The 13075-nt window shown below is 36.7% G+C and overlaps 1 protein-coding gene and 1 pseudogene across 2 annotated transcripts in view; both read right to left on the bottom strand.

Annotated features, from left to right (window-relative positions):
- Positions 1 to 13075, bottom strand: part of PRKD1 (protein kinase D1) — a 313593-nt gene that overhangs the window by 256038 nt on the left and 44480 nt on the right. The gene's annotated exons all lie outside the window — the stretch shown is intronic.
- LOC102749917 (large ribosomal subunit protein uL6 pseudogene) lies at positions 9371 to 9940 on the bottom strand (annotated as a pseudogene).

Raw genomic sequence — 13075 nt, 5'->3', positions numbered from 1 at the left:
GGAGTGGGGGGTGGGGTGGGAGGGATGGGGTGACTGGGTGATAGACACTGGGGAGGGTATGTGCTCTGGTAAGAGCTGTGAATTGTGCAAGACTGTGGAATCACAGATCTGTACGTTTGAAACAAATAATACAGTGTATGTTAAAAAAAAAAAAAAGAAGATAGCAGGAGGGGAAGAATGAAGCGGGGGGGATCGGTGGGGGAGAAGAACCATGAGAGACTATGGACCCTGAGAAACAAACTGAGGGTTCTAGAGGGGAGGGGGTGGGGGGATGGGTTAGCCTGGTGATGGGTATTAAAGAGGGCACGTTCTGCATGGAGCACTGGGTGTTATGCACAAACAATGAATCATGCAACACGACATCAAAAACTAATGATGTAATGTATGGTGACTAACATAACATTATAATAAAAAAATAAGTATGGGGCTATATAAAGCAGGTTTCTGACACTCCGTCTAGTATAGCACCTGGCACGTGCTAAATGTCCCAAAAATAAATGACAGAAGTAATGGATAAGTGAGCCAACAACCTCTGAAGCTGGAAGCGGCAGTCACAAATCAGTCTCAGAATGATTAGTCTGGCAAATGTGTTTTAGACTAGAGAGAATCTATGTTGGGAGAATGTTAGTCATAGACCCTGAATATCTGGACCACTCAAAAACGTTCTACAGTTGACTATGCCTTCTGAAATTTAGAGTCAAGCTTTATAGACTTTCCATATTCCAAAATAGCAGAGCAGAGCAGGGATCTTATTTATATGCAAAAAGGATTAAATCACTCTATGTAAGCTGTTCCTGGAGTTTAATAAGAGTCTTTGTTTGTTTATCTTGTGTCTGGCCAAGTGTGTGTTTGTGTGTGTGTGTGTGTGTGTGTAATATATGTGTTTAGAGATGCCGAAGACTGATGGTCAATCAAGAGAAACCCACACTGAAATTGTTAAGAGCTGGGAAGTGAGCCAGTTTGCAATCACTATAGGAACTGCTTGAGCTGAGTTCCTTGTTGCCACTCTGGTAATGAGCATTCCTCAAAGGATGCCACTTTGCATAGTTTAGTCCTCTCTGATGCAAAATATGTCACTACTGAAATCAGGCTGAATTGTTTTAAAAAGGAGTGTCAATAAAATTAAGCTCAACCTATTCACTGATTACAAGAACAATAAAAATAAACGGTGGCCCTTATGCTGTAAAAAGTCCACCAGAAATATATGGAAGGAAATACACTTTGAGAGATTTAGCTCTGAATCTGATCTTCACTGCATTTGTTTTTCATCTGCTTTTCATGGAATCATATAAGAGGGTAAAGTGGGGTGAAAAATTCATCAATTCATAATAGGAATTTTTCCTCAGAAGTAATGAAGAAGAGAAAGTTATTTTCGAGTAAAGTGGAACTTTTCAAAAATATATATTATTATAAAAAGCCAAATGGACAGATTCACATTCTCTTGCTTCAGAAATGTCTTCACAGAACAATGAAACTCTAGGCATAGTAATATCAATTTATTATTTCTAGTTCCTATGGAAACACGCATTCCACTTACAGAGTCCAACCAACATGGACACAAATGCAAAGCAAATACACTTAGGGAGAAATCATATAATTTTTATCTGTAGGAAAATGAGCTCTGAGATACCAGAAACACTTGCCAAGAAGGGCCCACAGTCAATATGAAACCTTCTCTGAAGCTACTAGCCACGAGTGCCATTAGGAAAACAAAAGCAAAAACATAATCCTACACTTTGTAGTCCCACAGGTGGAAATGCCATATGTAAACAAACATCACACATAGAAATATGAAGGCTGAGAAAAGACTAGGCCAAACTCAAAGAAAGAAAAAAAGAAAGAAAGAAAGGCTGATTTACATATGAATACTGCCTTGTTCAATAAATCTCAGTATTTAAAAATGCATCTCCTAAATAAGGTCATATAAATGAGAGTACACATACAGTACTTGTTTACAAAGCTGTTAGTTATGCAGAACTGTGACCTCAAGAGAGATAATTAGGTAAAAGTATAAATATGTTTAAATCAATCAGTAAATATTTGTTGGGACTCTATGCTAAGCACTATGCTAAGGTCTGTAGAGGGAAAAATGAATTTTAATTCATTTGAGAAGAATTTATTGTGCATTTCTGTTGTGCCATGTACTAAGACAACCATCAGGGAACATAAAATAGTTAAGATACCACTCTAGCAAAACAGAAATTGTTTGCAATACAATTTTTGGGCAACACATGCTACTGGAATAGCATTATAAGATGCAAAATGGGTCACATGAATAGTACAGACATGTGTGCAAACAGTTTTCAGAAGAGAGAGATCATGGCGGCTGAGTTGGTAAGAGAGGTTTCCACAAATGACATGATAATTGACTTGGGTTTGAATAATGGATGAAGGGAAATGGACAGTGAATGCAACTGACAAAGGGGACAGAGCAGGAATTCATAAGGTTGGTCTGGGCACTGGAAAAAACCTGAGGAGGGGAGAGACAATGATGGAGAGTTAGGCTGAGGCCAGAAACAGAAATGCCCCTTAACCGGATAAGGCATTTCTTTGGAGTGATGCAAATGCTCTGGAAGTAGAGACAGGTGGTGAATGTACAACACTGTGATTGTTACGAGAATTTCACCTCAATAAGTTTTGTTAATGTCCATGATGATGATAAAAATTATTACTATTGTTAACTGCAAAATACTGGAAATATCTAAACATCCAAACATGCAGAGACTGGATGTTGGAAATCCATACAATAACATTGGAAAGTCCACCTGATTAAAAAAAAAAACCTGAATATTTTCTAAATATAATATCACAGGAGAGTATTTAATGACACAGAAATAGGTTCATAGTGTATTGTATAACAAAGCAAATCCCAAAACAGTTTACCACATCAAATCTATAATAAAAAGAGTGGAATGATATAGTCTGAGTGTTAGCATCATGAATGATTTCAATTTTCCTTTTCCTTATTTTTCATTACAAACATCTAAACAGTTTTTTAAGATTAAAATTTTTATTAAAAATGTGTTTTCATGTAAAATACAGAATTTTATCAGAAGACTCATTGCAGATCTAGAACTTAGCAAGATGATTCAGGATCCTTTTCTACATAGAGCCACGCATAAAGTAAAAGAACTGCACAAAACATGGGACTTTTAAGTAGCAACTTATAACATTTGCTGGAATTAAACTGAACTTCAGGTGACGCTATAGCTTACTCCATAGCACCTGTAAATTTTCAACAATTTTCTTTCTTTTTTTTTAATCTGATGATATTCTCACCTCTGCCTGAGAGTGACAACATGAAGACTAGCCTATTTCTACACTGTTTTTCTGTTTATATTTTTTTTTTTTTAGATTTTATTTATTTATTTATTTGAGAGAGAGAGCACAAGCAGGGGGAGCAGCAGGAGGAGAAGGAGAAGCAGGCTTCCCGCTGAGCAAGGAGCCTGATGCGGGGCTGGATCCCAGGACCCTGAGATCACGACCCGAGCCGAAGGCAGACGCTTAATGACTGAGCCACCCAGGTGTCCCTGTTTTTCTGTTTTTAAAAGTATTTCGAATAACACTGACTTTCATGTAGTCCATGGCCTTCCTCCTTTTCTTTTGGCTTACAGTACTTGTTTTTCTTTGAAGGTGTTGCCACAGAAAGGGTTCTTCCTCTCAAAATATGAAATTCACCATCACTGCTCACTTCCTCCTTTTCCTCATTCTTAACGACTCCCCTTGAATATGGTTACCTTACGTCACTAGAGTCATCAACTCCAGGTTATTTTCATTTCTTCTCCTTAGTATTACCAAGGTGGGGTAAAAATAAAGGCAATCAGATGAAACTCTTACCCTTAGTTCAGATTTCCTCCATATTTCATGAAATCCATCAAACAAATGCCCAGATTATATTTCACAGTAAGATGAGCAAAAGCACACCTCTTCAGCTGTAGGCCCCTTTCCTTGTGCATTCATGGATGCCAAAATCAGAACCTACAGTTCGGGAGCTGCACACAGTTGCATCTTGTTTTGAGTTTTTGTTTGCAAACTGTCAGTAAGATCAGAATAAATTGCATGATATGCAGTCCAATATGTATATTCTTGAGCACATCTCAATGTATCCACCAAAAAATATTCATAGCTGCAGGTGTACAAAAAAAAAAGGCAGAATTATGGCTTGATTTGCCTTGATAAGCATGGCAATTTTCTGTACACTTTTCATAAAGTGCTAATCAATTTCAGCTCAAAATAGATTGAAACACCCAACAGATTGCTGCCATAGTCCACAAATGTTTGTCATTCGTAGGCTGTGGCAATAATGTAAATTCTGAGAAAGAAAACTGCAACTGAACTATACCTTGTAAAAATCCCTTCCATTTGTCTTAATAACCCCTGAAGCAACGCTAAGAATTATTTTGGAATCACATAAATTTGGATTTTCCATTTCTTTCTTGTTACATCTAAGTATTGCTTGTAACATAGTAATATCTGTTGTAAGTATGATTATAGATGGATTATATTTAGAACTCAGTGTAATGATGATATTTAAGAATCAGATATCACATCCATATTGTTTAATATTCTTCTAAAGTATAATTACAGACATCACATTCAATTTGGAACTGAATCATCACAGACTTCTGCAATAAATTACTCTTTGTATCTTTATCTGTTAAATATAGAATAATTTTTTGATAATGTTTTGTCAATATTCTAGTCCTTCCATTAAGGTTATTTCACAAACACTTTGAGGTGTTAATATTCATATTAATGCACCTTTCCGAGTAGCAGTGCTCCTGCCATATGAATCATTCATCTGCCTGGGATGTTTTGCCAAACACAAGTGCCAAAACTTTGCTGAGCACTGTTATACTCCTACAAGGGAGCCTCTGCTCAAAACTGAGCGTATACTTTCCCTTTCGTTAAGTGTGAGAAGCAAATGGTAATGACATTTAGATCTGGGTATGATATGCTCTCCATGTAAAGTAGGAAATTAAATGAGAATAGGTAACATTTCAAATTTTCACACCTTCCTCTTTAAAACTACAAAAGCGATAATATAATATGTGGGGGGTGGGGATAAAAGCCACACAGTTTGGCCTTAGAAAAAAAGAGTACTTGAGAGTTGGGACTTAAAGCAACTTCTGTGATCACCATCTGTCAAAAAATTTATCACCAAAATCAGAGGCAGCAGAGTGTCACAGACCCAGTCTCTGTGGCCAGGAAGCCTGTGTTTTTAAGTTGACTTGGCCATTAAATATGTGACCTTGAACAACTCACTATATCTGTTTCCCCATCTATAAAAAGGGGATTATGAGTAACTCATGATAAGTGAGACAATGCATGCAAAGTTCTGAGGATTAAATGAGATAATATATACCCAGCTCTTAGCAAAGTAGGTTCCAGTCAATTCTTAGTAAACATTAGCTGTTCTTATCAGCATCATCACCATCATCACCATCATTTGAAAGAGCAGTTCTAGACCCACGGTCTGAGTATGATAGTTAAGTGTTCTTACCTGCTTTATATCAACTGTCTGCCAAAGTATTTGTTTCTAGGTCTGGGTCCTCCTGACTCACACTTATTAACCTATTTTCTAAAAGAGATAACATGTTTGGAAATCCAGTCAGCTCTGCATGAAATAGTAAACCTCTTGGCCCAAATTACCATCCACTAATCTTGTTAAAATAAGGGTGAAAAGGGTATGTAAAAAATGTGAAACACACTTAGAAAGTGTTCCTGACTCTCCTACACAAATGGAAAACTGTCACCTTTTCCTTATTCCAGATCTAGTATAACAGTAGCTGTATTCATTGATAAGCTGTTCCCATAATGTCACTCTTCTTACTCATTAGTGTCATCTCTGGAATTTAGCTAGACAGTCACCTGCACGGAGCCATGAGAGTTTCAAGAGCCACTGAGCAAAAAGTTTATGCATTCTGACCTTAAAAAAATTGAATCTGATTTTGTTTCCAGAGAGGAAATTCATTTATTTACCCAATGAAAAAACAAAAACACACCATTCAGGAAAAACTCACTAATGTACTTAAAATGTAACCACAAAAATACATTTCAAATATTCTTAATTAATTACTATGGTCAAAAGGAAAACAGCTAACTCAAAAGCTGACTCAAAATCTCTACACTAAATATCTTCCTTTTCTTTCTTCCCCCTTAGAATAGTTCTGTTAGGTAGTTGCTATGGAGCAAATCGATGCACAAAAGCAGTCAAAGCAGAAACATATTCAAGTGAATTCAGTTTATTAAAAAATACATATGTATTTTAGACATTATTTTCCTGAGATCACACAGAGTGCTTTGCCAATTTCCCCTTGACACTCTATTAGATTTTATGTACTTGTGCTTTTCCTCAAAATGCCAAAACATCAGCACAAACAACTTCATGTGATAAATTATCACCTCGTTCACTTTTCCAAAGACAATTTAAATACAAGTTATAGATGAAGGTTGCTTTATAAGTAAATTTGATGTTGCTTATACTTCTTTTCTCCCACAATTAGAGGCACTTCCTCAAGGGCAAGCTTTTGGAATTTTAGGTGGATATAGTTACAATTAAACTTTATTGCATATTTTGCAGAGAGCAAAGCAAGATCACAATATGTACAAAAATGCTTTGTATGTAATAAATATTCAATATGCACTTGTGAATTCATTTGAGTAAATAACTTTCACATACAAAGGATGTTTTAAATATTTGTTTTAAAAAGTAGCTGAACATATCACACAAGATGGCTGTTAGCCATTTTTTAATCAGTAATTTATATAAGTAGAGGTGCACCGATTCCAGAAATGAGCAAGAAAAACCACTGTATAGAGAAAGAAAATGGAGATTATGTTCATACTCAATAATTTCAAATTGTTATTCTTACCTTTATAAATATATTTCTTTTATTTTATAATTTATAAGTTGTATTACTACAGTATCATTTATTAATATAGCTCACATATATAGGAATATGTGATCAACTTTATTTTCACCAATGGTGTGAATGTTCAAAAGAGTTTGAAGAACTACACAAAATGGAAAACTCTTCATTCACAGATCAAATTCACGCAGTTATTTTATGTTATTAAGATCTATTCTCTAACAATTTTATCAAATGTAACTGCCGGGTGCATTAATATAGGTTTTCACTGCCTGGTAGTCCACATAGTAAAAGCCGCGTGTGTCTTGAATAGCAGGTTGCTCTGTAATTTTACACATTTCAGCTTCAAGTTTTAGCTCCTATTTTAGTTTTAGTTTCAGTTTTAGTTTAGTTTGGTTTTGGTTTTGGTTTTATTTCATTGAGAGGAAAAATAAAGACCAATGATGAACATGTGTATATTGTCTTTACAGCTGTACAGATTTTACCCCGAGATACAATGCACTTACTTATCTTAGGCAAACTTCTGAATGTTCCTAAGCCTCAGCTTTTACACCTATAAAATGGAGATGATGCCTCACGGGCAGATAAAAATTGGCAGGCGGGGTAGAGGCAAGGGAGTCCACAAGAGCCCCGATGGGAAGAAGTATTATCATTATTAAAGTCCAAGAATCATACATAAAACAGAAAGCAAGTATTTGCAATAATGTGGAGAAAATGGAACCCTGATTCTTTGCTGGTGGGGGATGTAAAATGTCACAGTCTCTGTGACAAACTGTTCCTAAAATGGTTAACATAGACTCACCACATGACCCAGTAATTCCACTCCTAGGTATATATCCAAAAGAAGGGGAAACAGGTACTCAAAGAGACACTTATACACACATGTTCTTAGCAGGATTATTCACAACAGCCCAAAGGCAGAAACAATCGAAGTGTCCACACAGGAATCTATAAACAATTTACAGTATATACACATAATGGAATATTATTCAGCCATAAAAAGGAGTGAAGTTCTGATACATGCTACAACACACAGGAGACTTTAAAACATTATGTTAAGTGAAACAAACCAATCACAAAAGAACAAATACTGAATGATTCCACTTATATGAAATATCTACAATAGACAAGTTCAGAGAGACAGAAAGAAGATTAGAAGTTACCAGGGGTTAGAGGGAGGAAGGATTAGAGGGTTATTGCCTAATGGTATAGAGTTGCTACTGGGGTGTTGAAAAAATTGGGGAACTAGACAGTTAATTGCACAACACCATGAATATACTTAATGCCACTGAATTGTATACTTAAAATGAATAAAGTGGTAAATTTATGTTCCATATATTTTACCACAATAAAAATTTTTAATAAATAAAAATAAAATTATATTATTATATCCTCTCTAGTAGAGTTCTTTCTACTCTACTCTCCTCCTCTTTACAGTAAAAATTCTTGAAATGGTTGTCTTGGCTCCTAGCCCCCACTTCTGATGTAACTCAGCAACCCACTTCAACCTGTCCTGGGCCCCACAGCACTCCTGAAATGCCTTCCACCAACCACACCACGCAGCGCCTTGCTGCCAAATCCTTCCCTGATAGATAGCCTATTGACTGCCACCTCATTCCAAAAACACCCTACTCCCTTGGTTTCTTGAAAGGACACTCTAGGTTTTCCTCCTCCCTCTCTGACCTACCCCTGCTCAGCTTTGCTTTGTTTGCTGTTTTGGTTTTTTTGTTTGTTTGTTTTGTGTTTTGTTGGTTTGCCTAGGTTTGGTTGTGGGTCATTCACCCTCTGTTCATTCTTCCATTTTTTTCCCCCTCAGGTTCCTTATTTTGGACCTCCTTTCATCCTATTCCACAGACCCTCACTAGGCTTATCCATCCCCTCCCAAGATTTCAGTGAAGATGGTTGTGTTTTCCCAAACCCCCTCCTCCTTCCTTTTCTGTCCCTACCTTGGTGAACTGCTCCACCATTCTCTCCACTAGTCCAAGCCATAATGTCATCCTTTTCCGTCCCCGACAAACTCACTTACACACACACACACACACACAAACTCACACTCAATATTTTTAAATCTTAGGTCTAGCTTTTTAAAAAAAAAAAAAATCCCGGGCGCCTGGGTGGCTCAGTTGGTTAAGCGACTGCCTTCGGCTCAGGTCATGATCCTGGAGTCCCTGGATCAAGTCCCGCATCAGGCTCCCTGCTCAGCAGGGAGCCTGCTTCTGCCTCTGACCCTCCCCCCTCTCATGTGCTCTCTCTCTCTCATTCTCTCTGTCTCAAATAAATAAATAAAATCTTTAAAAAAAAAAAAAAGATGTTACATCATCTTTTAAAAAAAAAAAAAATCCAAATCAACACAACTTTAATTGCATCTTTAAAACACAAATAAATACTCTGGTTTTTCTTCAGATCAACTAAATCTTTCACCTCTTACTAAAATATCACAAATGAATCTAAAAAATCATCCGACATCTTGCTGTTTCTATAGCTGGGCAACTTAGATCTTATTCATCAACCTGAATTGTTTCTTTTTCAGAAACATATATACCATCCAAAAATTTTCTGATATCCTTGTTTTTAACTGCTGTGGCTTGCTGAATCAAAGCAGCTGAGTTTGATACAAGGTCAATGTCATTTCCTTCAAGAATTAACTCAGCTTTCTTGAGATACCGAACAAGCAACACCTAGTCTCATCTGAACCCTGCGGATATATTTTCACCCAAGAAATTTCTGATTTCAACAAGGGAACCATTCTCCTGAATAACCATGTTGGTGGGGAAGTGAGCATGCACAGACCTCATTTTGTAGGGGAAGCCCAGTGTAAAGCCCTTGATCATGTTCTGTACATGACTACAGACAGTGAGAACAGTAGCCAGTTCTTCCCTACTTCCCCAACATTTGTCAACCCAGAGCTTCTTCTTTTTCTTTCCAAAGAGACTGAGTTCTACACTGATGTGATTGAAGTCCCTTCGAAGAGTTCCTCTGGGGTCCTTCATAGTAACAGTACATCCCTTCAGAGTGATGCCGACATTTTCTGGAATGTCAAATGTCTGATCGCTGAGAATGGCCTTCATTCTCACAATAGATGCAGCAAAGAGCAAGTCTAGCTTTTTAATAGCTCTGGAAGTCACTCACTCCTTTCTATCCCTACAACCAATGTCAATTATTGTCCCCACGATACTGCTAGCTTATTAAGTGATGGCCCTGCCTCTCATTCCATTTCAATCTCTTCTCTTCAGTGAATCCGCAATCAAATTTCTGAAGTACCAATCTCTCTCTACTACTCTCCTCTATAAAAATCTTGCATGGTTCTTCACTGCCAGAATCATGCTACAAGGCGGCATGTATCTTCATAATGTAGCCTCACCTTACCTGTGGCATCTCTCCCCTCCCCCACCCCAAACTCAGTGTTCCAAGCACAGTAAACTCTTCCCTCCCCCACCCTAAACTCAGTGTTCCAAGCACAGTAAACTAGTCTCAGTTACTAAGCCACGTTTGCTGAGCCCCACAGGCACACCACCAAACCTGGACTTAGGACAGTGAAAGAGAACCCATGCACTCCAGGACAGCAGACATAAAGGACTCTCCCAGCAAAACGACCGGAAGCTCTCTCGACCAATCAGCCTCTGCATTTAGTGTCCTCCATTTTCTCCTCCAAACATTTCACCCAGTGAACTTACATTTTTCACTGAACAAAGCTACTGGTTCTTCCACAAGCTGTTTCCTGAAGCCCCAAAACAGAAACCCTGAACTCCCAAAACCCTACATTTTTCCATTATACTCTTAATTTACCCCTTTCATAATCTTTATGGTACTTTACTGTAATTTTCTGTTTGCTACTCTCCTCCCACTCCATTCCAATTGACTTTAGATTCCTCAAGGACAAGACTTAACTTATTCATCATTATATGTCTGAACCCAGCTCAGTCTCTAACACAATAGTAAGCCATCAATAAATCTGTGAATAAATCAATGTCTCTGGATTATTAATAACCATTAAAAAGCAAAGCTCTGTTAAATACATATTTGAACATGGTGATTTTAATACTTTACCTAGCTTTTTTTTTTTAAAGATTTTATTTATTTGACAGAGAGAGAGAGACAGTGACAGAGGGAAGCAGGTGGGAGAGGGAGAAGCAGGCTTCCCGCTGAGCAGGGAGCCCCATGCGGGGCTCGATCCCAGGACCCTGGGATCATGACCTGAGCCAAAGGCAGATGCGTAACCGACTGAGCCATCCAGGCGCCCCGTAGTTAGCTTTTAATTATTCTACAAATAATAATTTACAATGCCCAGTGTTTTCTACCAAAAATAAATAAAATAGACAATTTAGGGACAAGTCACTTGCCACTGAGCCTTAACTAGTTTTCTTATATATCTATATTTGATCAGTAATCATGTATTATATCATAACCCTGTTAAAGGTCCAAGACCAATCCTAGGTATCTATTCTGTAGAAACAATTATGGTTAAAAATAAATAAGCTCCAATCTAAAAATTATACTTTCTCTCCAGTTTCTCTCTCTTTTTATGGTGGCAAAATACACATAATATAAAATTTACTACCTTAACCATTTTTAGCTATATAGTTTAGAAGGGGTAAGTCTATTCATTGTTATGCAACCAACTTCCAGAACTTTTTTATCTCACAAAACTGAAAGTCTATACCCATTAAACAACTCCCCATTTCTCCCTCTCCCCAGATCCTGGCACCTCCCATTCTACTTTCTGTTTCGATGAATTTGACAACTCTAGATACCTCATATAAGTGGAATTATATGCATTTGTCTTTTTGTGACTAGCTTATTTAATCTTATCATGTGCTCAAGGTTCATCCACGGTTATACCATGTGTCAGAATTTCCTACCTTTTTAGGGTTGAATAATATTTCATTGTATGTATATACCATGTCTTGTTTATCCATCTATCCCTGTATAGGACCCCTGGGTTGACTCCACCTCTTAGCCATTGTGAATCATGCTATTCTGAACATGGTCCACCATTTCTTTTAATAACAGAAAATAAATACATGATATCACAAGCATTAAAAATAAAGAAGTAAAAGTTTACAGAAAAAAGAAGTATTTTTCCATATGTATATTTATTGCTTTTTTCTATAGATACTATTTTTAGATGAAATTTTCTTTGTGACTCACACTTTCACTAACAGACATATGTTTAACACAATCCAAACATCATGTCTGTTCTAAAAATGAATATTCATTCACTTTAATGACAAAGTAGCTCTTTTTAGCTACATTTAGATGGAACTTACTTTGGGAAAAAACTTGTCTTCTGATTTCTGGGTATATTTGATTGACATATCATAAAATACTTTATTTCATGCATGAATATGTAAATGACTACTAGCCCTTTGGGGCTACATCTGAGATTTGCCACCTAAATTTGCACAGTCCAGAGACCCCAAGACAGGGAACAAACATAAGCAAAAATGAATAAATTGAGAACACAATTCACAATTATGAAACTTCTGTAATCTGTCTTTACTCACTGCTCTCAGATGCATCATTGTCAGTATCTGACCCCGTTAGGTGGCTGATAAGAGGATTTTGAAGGCCAGCAGATTTTATTTTTAACCTCTCCATATGGGTGACCTTCTAGTTTCAATGTGAGCATCATCTGCAGAGATGATCATCAAATGGCAACTCCTACCCTAAAATGTTTTGGGTAATTTTGTCAACTCAAAAATGATGCTCAGTTAAAGAACAGTATGTATAGTGAGATCTTCCTTTTACTTAAAAGTTTGTACATAAGTACATTTTAAAAGGTCTACAGGAGTACAGACAAAAATATCACAAGTAATTTACTGACACTAGGACTAAAAGAATTTTTTCAAAATGTATGCAATGTTCTGCTTGTACAATGAATAAAAGTTTAAAAGTGACTTTTGCTATCAGGATTTTCAGTGAGCTAACTTCTTTTTTAACGTGAAACATATATGACAAATATTTCCAAATGTAAAACTGGACTGAAACACTGAAAGGTAATAAGATTTTATAAAAACATACATATATACACCAATGTATTAATATTTCAAGTCTAATGTTAGCAATACCAATGATAATAGAACACATTGTTATTACATATTTCAAAATTAAGAGACACGAATTATTTTGTCTGCGATTTATAGTCCAAAATGTTATATTCTCATGAACCTTAAAGACATCGAAGATGATTCTCCATATATGAA

The sequence above is a fragment of the Leptonychotes weddellii genome, chromosome 9, assembly GCF_054177405.1.
Source record: "Leptonychotes weddellii isolate Sample4059 chromosome 9, ASM5417740v2, whole genome shotgun sequence".
NCBI classification, from domain to species: Eukaryota; Metazoa; Chordata; class Mammalia; order Carnivora; family Phocidae; genus Leptonychotes; species Leptonychotes weddellii.
The sequence above is the reverse complement of the archived record's forward strand: the minus strand, read 5'-3'. Positions and strand labels throughout refer to the sequence as shown.